Source organism: Melanaphis sacchari, unplaced genomic scaffold, assembly GCF_002803265.2.
Source record: "Melanaphis sacchari strain LSU unplaced genomic scaffold, SCAv2.0 Contig74_pilon_pilon, whole genome shotgun sequence".
NCBI lineage: Eukaryota > Metazoa > Arthropoda > Insecta > Hemiptera > Aphididae > Melanaphis > Melanaphis sacchari.
Genome location: NW_020271531.1, coordinates 2,179,230 through 2,192,721, shown reverse-complemented (window position 1 = coordinate 2,192,721; position 13,492 = coordinate 2,179,230). Strand labels below are relative to the sequence as shown.

The 13,492-nt window shown below is 25.4% G+C and overlaps 1 protein-coding gene across 1 annotated transcript in view; it reads left to right on the top strand.

The window, feature by feature from the left end:
* LOC112601030 (mucin-5AC-like) overlaps nucleotides 1–13,492 on the top strand; it is a 51,819-nt gene that overhangs the window by 16,104 nt on the left and 22,223 nt on the right. The gene's annotated exons all lie outside the window — the stretch shown is intronic.

The following is a 13,492-nucleotide window of genomic DNA, read 5'->3' as shown; positions in this document are numbered from 1 at the left end:
TGTATGTACTTATTCCATTAAGTTCTAATATTTCTTAAAATACCATTTATACCATGAATTATTGTCATTATGTGTTAAGTTAATTCTAAAGTACCGGCGTATAATAATAGTGTTAATACATTCGTTTTTTTTCTATTTTTTTTTTATTTTTTTTATTGGTAATTTGTTCCAATTATTAAGCCTCAAAGTACCAATTTAATTTAATTTGCTACCAAAAATCACCTTTAATGTTGAAGATTAGAGTTAAAAATCATTTTTACAAAACCAATACATTCTTTATTTCGCTCATAATCTATAGTTGGTCAGATTTATTTAAGAAAATTACTTTTTATTTATAAAAACTAAGACCGTTATTAAACTTAGTCGTGCTATATTTTTGAACGTAAAACGTGACTACAACACGTCAACGCATCAAAACGTCCTATCATCAGAAAAACAGTGAAGTCTCTAACGTCCCGAAGAAAAAACTGACATCAAAATAAGATTATTTTAATAAAATGTCCCGTTATTTTTAAATTTTATTACGTAGTGCAATATAGGGGATGTTGTTTATTATTACGCCTGGTAATGAATAATTTTTACTTCAATTTTATTATAAACTGTATAATACTGTTGATAGTAAAACTGTGTTGGCATTTTCTTATCAAGTTTGATAAGTTTAAAATTTAGTGACGAAAAAATTAATGTCATTGCTATTCATCCATAAAATATTTTGTTATTGTCTACAAGTCTTATTTGAAAACAAATATGAAACTCGAGGAACAATAAAATAAGCATAAAAACCACATCTACACAACTATATACAGTTACACGCAGCACTGAACGCACGACATGATTTAAATACCTACGTTCCTTTTTACTTTAAACTTCATATCACTAGTCGTCATATTTAGATGTAATAGCTCCTCAGGTACACAATTAAACAGTGCCATTTTACTATTAAAATAACAACATATACATTAGACGCATAGGCGCAATTTGTATTAAATTTATGGGGGTGCTAGATTATGTTAACTAAAATGACCTGTGGGTGACTTTTCCTCCACACTACTTTTCTACAGCACCATTCATACATTTTCGTTACGCTACCTTATTATTTATTTACTAATAATTTATAATAAAATAAAATAAAATATTAATAAAGAAAATAAAACACAAATTTTAAATATAACTTATAAGTAATTACATTTTTTATTTTGATTTAAATATTATATTAAAGATACACGTCATGAAGACATACTAAAAATATTTATTATTTTATCTCTATCAATTTTAGTGCTTAGATCTCTCCCAATATTAATAACTGTTTTCCATTAACCAAATTGTTGAAAGACGTTTCGACATAATCGTTATCGATTTATCGATAATCGTTTTATAAAATCTTCTAGTGTAATGGTTAGGTTAATTAATTATGGTATTTTGTCATAGGGATATTAGAATAGATTTGATTCTAGGACTTTTCATTTTCATAATATAAATAATAAATTGACAATAATATTTTCTTATTATTTTGATCAGTGATCGGCATGTTTTATTATTATTATTACTAGGCATAAAGATGAAAAGTCCTAGAATCAAATCTATTCTAATCCCTATGACAAAATACCATAATTAATAATTTATAACCAATAAAAATTCAATGATTTTGTTGAAAATTTGGGAGTGCTAATATGAAATTTGAAGGTACTAAGCATTCCCAAGCACCCCCCAAAATTTCACCTATGATTAGACATAATAATTATAATTTAAAAGGGTAAATTGGTTTCACACAATATCAAAAATATTTTTATCCGCCTAATGGGTCAAACCTTAATGTCACAAAATGAGTCTTACTATAATACTGTCAATATATGTTCCTAATTGTGGCCCAATATTTTTTAAGGTACATATAGTACATACTAATAACTAATATACGTCACCGTTTATCACTAAATGAAAGTTGAGTTGTAATTAATACTATTAAATGGAAACTAGTACTAAAAAATAAGCCATTATATTGAAATCACTTTTATTATTTATTTATTTATTTATTCAAACGTATTTTATACATTTCAAAATAATACGTATTTACTATTATTTAATATTGTTTGAAAAAGGCGGCTTAGGACAAAATATTATTCAATGCATTTAATATTGCCTATCTTATCCGCCCGAAAATATATCTCATTTATCTAATATTATTTTGTTTGAATATTGTTGCTTTTCGAATTACAATATTCTTACGGGCATTGGATAGGCAATTCATATTACTTTATTGTATATAATGCAAGAAATTCATCGGGCGCTGTGAGAACATCCAACAACAAATTTAATAATATACCTATAAAAGATAATATTCTTTTTTTGATATACTATTTTACGCCAATTTATTATACACTATTTATCTAAGTTAAAAATATTATATATTATTATACAAAAATGTAATTGATTTTAATTAACTACAAAATAGTTTCACATTTTCATTATTTAAAGAAATTCGTTAATAACTAAAATTAAAATACTTAAAAAATAAAAATAAAATAAAGCCATATATTTTCAGACTTGATATTTGAAATTGTTATAAAAGAAATTTAATTATCTTATATTATATTGTCAAGCCTTTAACCAAGTATAATAATGTTTAATTAACATTTATGAAAAAAATCAAAAAAACCACAATATTTTGAAATTACCACCATGCCAAAAACATGCTAATTTATATAAATATTTGGTAAATACATCAAGCCACTAAAATTATTAATTTTAGAACTACGAAAAAATTAAATTAAAATAAATTGGTTTTATTTAAAAAAAACTAAAAAAACTATGAGAAATTTTTTTTTTAACCCACAAAATTACCAACTCTAGATCCGATTTACAATTTACCAGAAACCATTCACAAAGTTGAAAGCAACTTTTTCAGCTATAAAATTTCTTCTGACAAAAAACAAAATACACATACATCATTATCAATACAATGTTATATGAGTTATATTCAAAATAAATAGTATGCTTATTTAACTAGGTATAGTACTTCTATTTTTTACATTTTAATTATAAAATTAATTAATAACATGATAATTAACATATTAACATAGTTATATTATATATATAATATAATATCAATATATTTAAATGATGATTAAATTATTAAATGTTTTATGTATATACATTGTATTGTAGTAAAACATTTAAATATGTAATAAGCTTGTGTAATGTACTAACATGGATGTACGGTACTGTGGTAATTGCAATGTACTTATTTGTTTTTACGTTAATTATATAAATTTCTTTTTTAATGAAATTCCAAAATTTAATTGTTAATATTTTAATTAATTGCCTTTACGAACAGATTATTATATGTGCTTTATTAGTTATTATGTATCTTCAAGTGGTTAGGTAATCTTTCGAGTAATTATACCGACTCTATAGCTACAGTGACATATTTTACAATTGATTTTATGTTTGAAAATCATTATTACTAAATTCTTAGACCTTAGTGAAACGATGCATCTATTAAAATTTTCCCTCTTTATTAAATATAAAAAGCTGGTTTGACGACTATCAATCAACTTATGCGGTGCTGGGATATAATTATAAATATCAACTGTGAAATGGCGTCTATGTGTCAATAACCTGTTAGAAATTGAGTACCAAGTAATTAAAAAAAAAATGTTATCGTTGAACATATGTGATATTTATTTTTATTTTTTTTGCATGTTTTAAGTTTATTTATTTTTAGAAGTTTAAAAAATATGAATGCATTGTATATACAAACTTAAAAACAACATCGCCAAAACGATAAAATATGATTCATAGGTAGTAAAACAGTTTATTGCAGTTTACATTTGATAAAGAGTTACTCAGATTTATAAATGATATATTATCTAATATTAGTTAGTAACTTTGGAAGTACCAACAGTGCATTTTTAATACGTTTATTAAAAATTAACTTCAAAAATATTGATATTTTTATCAACAATACTTAATAGTATATGTAATGCAATCATAAATTTGTACACGTGTGCAAAGTATAGTTACGTATCAATGAACAACAACGTAGACAAAAATTTATAACTGTAGTTGACAGTACTGTTTTATTAGTACCCTCTAAGTGATTTAATTAAATACACTTTAACAATATTAATTAGGTAAGTTATAATATTACCGTTATATTTGGACGATAGAAATATGTTTTATGTTATTACTTATAGCTAATGACTCATTATTTGCTAAATAAATCAGTAAATGCATTTATTAATAAGTTATAATTTAAAATTTATTTTTTATTAAATAAATATGTATTTATAATCTGTAATATAATAAAAAAATAGGTAAATTTGATAATTTTTTTGTACAAGGTTTAGAGGCTTGACATGACTTCAAAAAACGTTTATTTAAAGAAAATAATTTATCAAATAATTTACTTATTCGTTGATGATATATTTTATTTATAAATGCATCTAGTTTAAATAGTACAATTAGTTATACCTACTTAATTATAAATTTTATTTATTCTAGATTGCATATTTTAACAAACAATTTTCTGATATTGAAATCAATAATTTTTTTTTCTACTAAATCTTAATTACTGTATATAATCGTAAATGGTATATATACTAATATATACTATTAAGTACTAATCATGCCAATTAGCCTATTATTATAACTCGACAAGACTTATGAAACAAATTTTAATTATTAGTTCATTTCTAATCTTAGATGAAATTTCAAATTTCCCATTTTGTATAGTAACGCTTCTTTCTTATACTACCCATTCACAATTCCCATTCACAAAATAGCAAAATATTTTATTTTATAACACTATGTTATAGTAATTATTACTTTATATTTACATCATAATAGAATAAAAGTCCAATTGGGTTGTTCGTTTAAAATTCTTAAATAAATAAGTACCTATTGGCTATTGCTGAGATAAATAATATTTTGATTTATTTTATGTTATGTTAAACATTTTGGCACTCTATTCAATTTTTTAAACAGTCTTATGTACAATACACTTAACAATTTATATTAAAGCCATTGTTTACCGAATTGTCTTTTCACCTTGAATGTTGGGTACCTACCATTGGATAAAAAATAATAGATTTTATCCATTTCAATCTTGCCTCATATTTTCCATCGATAAATCGAATGTTAAATACAATACGTGTAAACGTATGAGTCATGAGTAATATTTTAAATACATTATTAGTAAGATTATACGGGGTGATTCACCTTTATTATTTTCATTTGATAAAAAATGAACTGAAATTTTGTTTTAAAATTTTTTAAATATATCTATAGATTATACTTTAAAATTCTTGAGATTTATTTTACGAATTAAACAATATTTTTTGACAATACAAACTTCTGTTATTAAATAATTACCTCTCCTTTTTTTTCGGTAAATTGTATAAGTAGTAAACATTTTTTTTGAAAATTTTGATGTATCTAATCAAAATTTAAACGATTAGTTTTTAATTATTGAAATAATTTTATTAAGGTTAGATAGTCCATAAAAATAATTTTACAAAACTATAAAATAAATTTAATATTGGATTAAGTATTTACTATACTTATTTGACTATTTTTACAAATTATAAATTAACAATCAATACATTAATATTAATTATTAAAATAATTATAACCCCTAAATCATACACACTCATTATCAAAATCAATCATCCTTAAGTTTAAGTTAAATAACTTAAAACTACTCATTTAAGTTTAAATTTTAATACAATAATACGACAAAATTTAAAAAAAAACATTCTACAAATAATTTACGGTATAATGGATTTATACAAAATACTTAAATAGTACAAAAGTCTCAAGAATTTTAAAATATAATCATACAATATATTTGAAAATTTCAATAAACGTGTTTTTAATAAATATATTATTAAAGAAAAAAGGAGAAAATTAATGAGCATGTTTGTAAATGATGATGGTTAATCACTCTGTATAATATCGTCTACGTGTTTTTATTTATTTGTTTTGTATGCACATTGCTGTGCGTTGTATAAGGTCACTTTTATTATTTTTTTTAAACCATGCTTAAAGTTCATTAACATTATGATCGAAGCAAATTCTTTCAATGTATTAACATAATTGTATGTATTTTTTTTTCGTTCAAAAAAATATAAAATTATAGTGTATTTTTGAAACAGTTAGGGTAAGAATATTACTTTAGTCTACTTTTTATTATTATTTCTTTTATTATAAATACCAAATAAAATATTATTTGTTTCCTCAAAACTATTTGCTCAAAAAATGCTACTTGTTATGCATAGAAATAAACTTAAAAAACCCCAATTTAAAACAATTTTTGACAATCTATTCACGAAATAATTTTTTATGAAGGAATGTACATTTAAAAAATTATTGTACGATCTTTATTCTCTTTTAGATTTGATTGAATAAATTCATGATAACCAGTAGCTATTATAGTTCTTCATTGCAATTGTATAATTTATTTTGGTGACCGAGCCAGACAGCTTCTAGTTGTGATGTAATCTAAAACAAATGTTACAACAGAAAAACTAAGTAGTAAACTAAAGACATTTTCCTTTATAGTTACTATTAAAATTAAAACTAATTACATACATTTACGCATAAAAAATCTATTTCTCTTAGCACATTAGTGTTTTTGTAATGCTTGTCCGTGTAATAATATCGATATCACTGCGTCTTCCAAATCGGTTTCTAAAAAAATATCATGCTTAAGTCATATAGACGTTATAGCTCGTGCGGACGTTATTATGTACATAAAAGCGTGTAGGTACCTTATATTTAAACATATTATGCGTAATGTTTTTTAAACGTCTGAAAACCATACTATGGTACAAAATAAAATGCAAATTGGCGGCGAAGTATAATCAACAAAAATTTCGGCTTGTTCTCGTCAAAGAAAGCGTAAACAACGATATCGAGTTTCCGGGGTTTCGTATATATTATATTATAATATCGGTAGCACGTCTGTATTCGATTCATGTTGATATTTAACACACGTCATCGTCATATTCTACAGTATACGTAATAATTGCACTGTAGAGCGAGTAAAGTTGTAATTATTATGATTTTGTTTTTCCAGCCGACAACCTATACTACCCGCACCCGTCGTATCTATCTGATAATAATAGGGTATCGTCTATTAACGATCGTATACTGCGGTTTATAAGAACTGCATCGCGAACGTCATATTATAATTATTATAACATGTACATATCATATAGAATATATACCAGACCGAAAAGATACGCGTTGTGCACTGATCTACTGAAGCATAATGTTTTCATTATGTGTATATTTATACGAGTATATATTTAGGCGCGTGTGTAAGTGTAAACGTGACCCTAACTGTATTTAACTGTACATACGGTGCATGTATATATGTATTTAAATCAACATACATTATATATATGGTTGCAGTGCACAGATATAATAATATACAAGGTGCGTATACATATACAATTATACAAAATATATAGAATTTCATTGTGACAAAATATATATTTTACCACGCGTGCACGCGCGACGCGCGTTTTCTTTTATTTTATAACATATAATGTTATATTTATGTGGATTATGTGGGACGCACTAGACGATAAAAGTATTTTGTTTATTTTTACTATACCTACACCGGTAAATTTTAATAAATTTCGTTACACGGCAATAATTGATGAAATAATAATATTATGATTTATGTTAGTAACTGCCAATGCGTTAACAAATCAAATGGTTTATAAAAAAAAGTATAGCAACTTTTATGTAACGCGCTGCGATCATAATATTTTACTTAATTTATTCGTTTTACAAGTATTTACGCCGAGAATTTAAAATTAATTTTAAATTTTGTACATAGTAGAACATGCAAATAGTATCAAACGATTATTGACTGAAGGTGTAATGACTGTAATGTATTAAATTGAATTTGACGATTAGCAATTTAATAATATAATACTTAAAAATGGAATATGAAATACTGATTATCATATTTTGAACACAATTCTATGAGACGAAATAAAAAAACATAAACATATTCATTAACTTTTCTAACTATGGACTAAAGTTGTATACAAACTGAAGTATCCAACGACACAGTCGTATCAATCCAAAACGCGTTATACTACCTACTAATTTCGGTGGTCATCTGCTATACCTAATACTATTATATACTAACTATTCACATGCATATAAAAAATGTTAATTTTTGGTAATAGATACTAATTATAGTTTTAATGTAGCCTCGTGTATTAATGTTTACTGTTTATATTATGCTTTGTGCGTATAATATATGTGTTGGTGTACACTCAGAGTAAACGATTTTATCCTATTCGTGATCGTATTAATTGGTATTATGACGATGTTTTCAATCAAATCTCTGTGTTCACGAATTCCAATGTAAATATTTGAAACGTTCACACCAGAGGGATCGACTATTTGTAAAAGCGAAGAATGTAAGTAGTGAGCAGGAGTTATTTTGAGGTCACAGTCAAGTCGAGAACACCTGATACATAATGAATACCACTTTGACCTCAAAAAAATTTCCGGGTTACGCACTCTATGCGATCGGCGCCGTGCTCAGATGATTTTACTTGTTTACATTCGTACATAATATGTATATATATATATATAGAGCTTACTCCTACTGCATATAAATATATAACATGACGCATAAACCTAATATATAATACAGCCAATATATATGAAGGTATACGAAACCCCAACACACGTATAATACGAATACCTGTACATATTTGTTTGGTTTAATTTTTATGACAAATTATAATGATAGTTTGCAATAAATGACATTATAATGCGGTCTTGCATACACGATCATTAAATATATTTTAATGAACCCATAATGAGCTAATTGGTTTCCTTAAACGTGATTTAGTAACACACGGTTGGTCAATTAAATTTTGGTAAAGCATCAAATGATTGATTTTTAACCTAACTTTTTATATTACACTCGACATAAGAGAAATTTTTTTTGCTATAATTTATTTCAAACAAAGTTGATTAATGATTATGATAATATTACGATAATATTCTTGTATTATTACCAACTATTCGATAAAATCTCTATCTAGCGCATGATGTGCATAATAAATTATATACATAAACATGTATTTTATGTATCTTATATGCACTTCTCGACTAAAAAATCACGAATTTTGGTCTATTGTTGTTTCGTGGAATGAATGGGACCACAACCGTTTAATAATCAAAAATATAATAAAAGGTAATTTATGTTGGTGTGTATGTGTCATCGTTATACTTATATTATATTACTGCATGTGGGGAGCTCAGTTAACGACTGTTGGACACGATAGATATTATTATTATTATTATTGTGAGAAAACCCGTTTGTTTTGAATTCACGCGCTATCGAAACAAAATTGGGCGCTATTAGTTTACGTATCGCCAATAATAACTTTATGCCATAGTAGTCGCGTAGTAGGACGCGAACAAATAATTGTGTATTGTTCAGTTCTCTGTGAAGTTGTCATTAAATTTCGTTCACATGTTTACAATACATATACATTATGGTCTATAAAATGTACATACAAAAATGCGTATTTTACTTTGCGGAAAGTGTTTTAGAAGCAATAATTCACAAAAATATAACAGACAGAACATGTGCACGTATATATATATATATTGTAAATTATGTTTTGGTAAGTGCGTGTGTCACCACTCACCTGTAATAATGTTAGAATATGTGTACCATCCAAAATATTCTTAATGTACAGAAATTCAAATAAAATTATAAATAAAAATCATTTTACCTATAATAAATATAGGAAAATTACTCTTGAGTTATAAGTTACAGTTTAACACTTCTGTCCTATTATGCGTGTATAATTATATATTATAATGTATTAATTAGGTGGTGTATTGATTGTATTTTAAATATTGCAACTGACTATGATTGCTGTATTCAGTAATCGATACCATAGATTAAAATGACGTTATATTATTTACCGATAATGATGTATTCTAGATAAAATAATTAAAATAATTATTTCATCTGCCCAAAAACCGCATAATTTGCAAGAAGCGGTGTACGAATTTCACTTCATGTATTCCTAACAGGCATATTATTTTTATTTTACAGAATTGAGAATTTAATATTTCATTTCTAAAATGTACGTTACTTAAGTATAATTTAAATTTTTATTACTCGTCTCTTCAATAAAGTACTTACTTGACTATTGGATGAAGTCATACAATTTTTTTTTTCATAGACATAGGTAAATTATATTATAATAACAATTAAAATTGAAAACAAATTTTAAAGTTTTTAAAATAAAGAGTTTTGATTACTATAAATATTTTTTAAATAATATCATACGATGTTAACCTACAGAGGTAATCGCAATAAAAGAATTATGTTAACCAGTATTCTTAGATATAGTTACGAAGATAAATATTATACTCTTATAAATTTATAATATTGTATTACTATAAAATATACTTTTATGTTAGATTGTTTTGTGATTCTTACGATAATCTCATTTCAAGAATTTCGTAGACATTCCCTACTTTTACCACTTTTTTTAGTACGAATTCTTACTGGTTATTTCTATTAAAATAGAAGCAGAGATGAACTCAGTTAAATCTTAAAACTTGAAAATTATATTAATGGTTATAATTAGGGCTAAGATGTTTATGATTTTGCATATTTTTTTTTAGGTTATCGAATAGCTTCCATTTATATATAAAAATGTGTTTCATGATATCTATATTTAAAATATTAACATTTTATTTTGCATAATATTATATATTTTACTGTTTTTAAGCACATATTTGTCGATTTTCAATGCAAAATGCTGAAAAAATACTGTAATTTTACATTTTATTAACTAAATCTAATATAATTTTAATTATCTGTATTTTGCAAAATATTTTACAAATTCTAATAGATTCAAAAACATATTAATACCAAGTAGACGAAGATTTACAACGAAACATTTAAAACAAATAATAATTATTCAATGCAACACTTTTTTTAAATTTATTTTTTTTTATATTTTATTTAATTTTTTATAGTATACAATAAAAATTCAAAAATGTAATAGACAATAACGAACATATATAATAGTAGGTACCGACCTATTTGTTTATATTATATTAATAATTAAATTTGTCTTTATGTATTTATTGAATTATTTGTCCACAATTCTTTATTTTTTATGCATATTTAACGGTTTTTTAGCGTAAAAGAGCATACATATCCATACATTTTTAAATTCATAAACATTCCAACCCTAGTTATAATATTAAAAAGCCATTTCATTGCTACCGCATAAAGGTCTATTATTATTAATTATCAATGATACGATTTCTGACCACATATTATACTTATAATCGAAAAATTGGATACAATATTAAATTGGTACCAACTCCATGTTATGTTATGTTATATATCAGTTATTTTTACGGAAAAATAAAGAAAAAATTATCAGCAGGTGAACTTAATTGAATGAAAAAAAATCGAGATTAATTCTTATGAAGAATTATAAAGTATATTTAGATGCTATAATTGTTATAGGTCTAGTAAAAAAATTAAAACCCAGTTTTGTAATAAATATAACAATATTATCAAAATAGCTAAATATATACATGCATGGGTAAAGTCGAGCTTAATTTTTTTCAAGAATGCTAGTTTTCTTTAACGTCTAAGGATTCTTCGTTAATTTTGTCAATTTAACTACTTCGGGTACACTCAAATTATAAAGATATATATATCGTAAAAAAAATATTATATCTTTATCGGGCATAATTAAAAAAAAACTAATTTAGTATTCAATACATTCATCACGAATCGTTCGGTCGTGTTTTAATAACGCGTCATCAATTTCAACAAATTAAAACAATTTATTAGCTAATACAACATTAATTATTCGTTATATAAGGCTAAATAGATTACGTACATACCTTACTGGGAAGGTAGGCTTATAGAAAATATAAAAATTGTCATGAACACAACATCAAAACAAATATCCATAAAAGTGTACCTATATTACTGACAAGAGATATTTTGGCAAATTTACTATTTTTACATGTTGAACCTACAAATGCAGTTGGAAGATATTGATCTTGAATAATTGTCAACAAGTTTGCTTTTGAAAGTGGCACCAGAATGTCGCACAAAACGCCATCGTATCTATAGTTTTATCTTGATGAGAATAATTGAGAGTATTTGCAAATGTGACTGACCGAAAAGGCAAAAACGACTACGCTGCCTACGTATTGTCTAAATAGCAGTGTAAACCCTATTAAACAGTTAATTAAACTTAATTTCGCAGAACTGCCGTGGAAATTATTTGATAATTATTCATCGTCGGACTACATTTTTCGTACGGCGTAAAACGAAATTAGTTTTCGGTTCATGGCAAACAGTTCTGCCGTCGCGCGTTTACAGTGTACACTGTTTATACATTATTATATGTATATATATGATACATTATATATGCGCCGATGACGTGTTTTCATCGAGCGACGGCTACAGCGAACGCTATAATATCCCAATGTATGCATTGTATAAAATATACCATGTACCTATATAATAGTATTGGTAAATATAATTATGACCAGATAGTGACTCGGCTCATCTAAACGCGTGACTGATCACAACAATTACTGTCGATAAACATTTTTTACGGACAACGAAATCGATTGTTGCTATATAATATTTATTAATTACGACCGCCGACGAGGGTCTGCGGAAAACACGATATCTTTTATAAACATAATATATAATATAATATTTAATTTACGATGATGCGATGGCAATGACTGTTAAATATTATAATCTAAATCTAATACGCGTAAAAGTTTATACATATATATATATATATATTACTCTATAAAATATAATATATATGAGTATTATATTCTATGAATTGGAAATCATTTTTCCGATTAAGCAATTTGCAGTTCTGTCTATACAAGTATATTATACATTTATACAGTAGTATACACGCTGTTCCTGTAGCAATATATGTATACTGCCACTAGGCATTGCGTTCCGAAGACGACACGGTTATGCAAATGTACGAAAAAAATAATAACCACTATAGCGGAATCAGTTTTTATGTAATATATTATAATATACACCTGTACAAATTCTCGTATGCTTAAATAGAAAGTCGATATCGAATATGATGTGACCGTGGTCTTGTAAGTACCCATCCCTAACGTATCTTATATTATGTGACGATGTCAAAATCACTGTAAACTAGATAATCATTCCTTATAGGAAGTCTACATGTGTTAGATAATATTAATCATCGGAGTTTGTATTACCAGCTATATATGGTTATCGTTTTGAGCAATATTCCGTTTTTATTACAACAGTTACCAGACCGTTTACGATGAAAATGTACACTTTTATGTCAAACACTCTGATCATAATGTAATTTAATATTTGTGCACTTGATAGACACTATAGGCTAAAAATAAAATAAAATAATCCATTGCTTATGTCGTGTTATTTCAT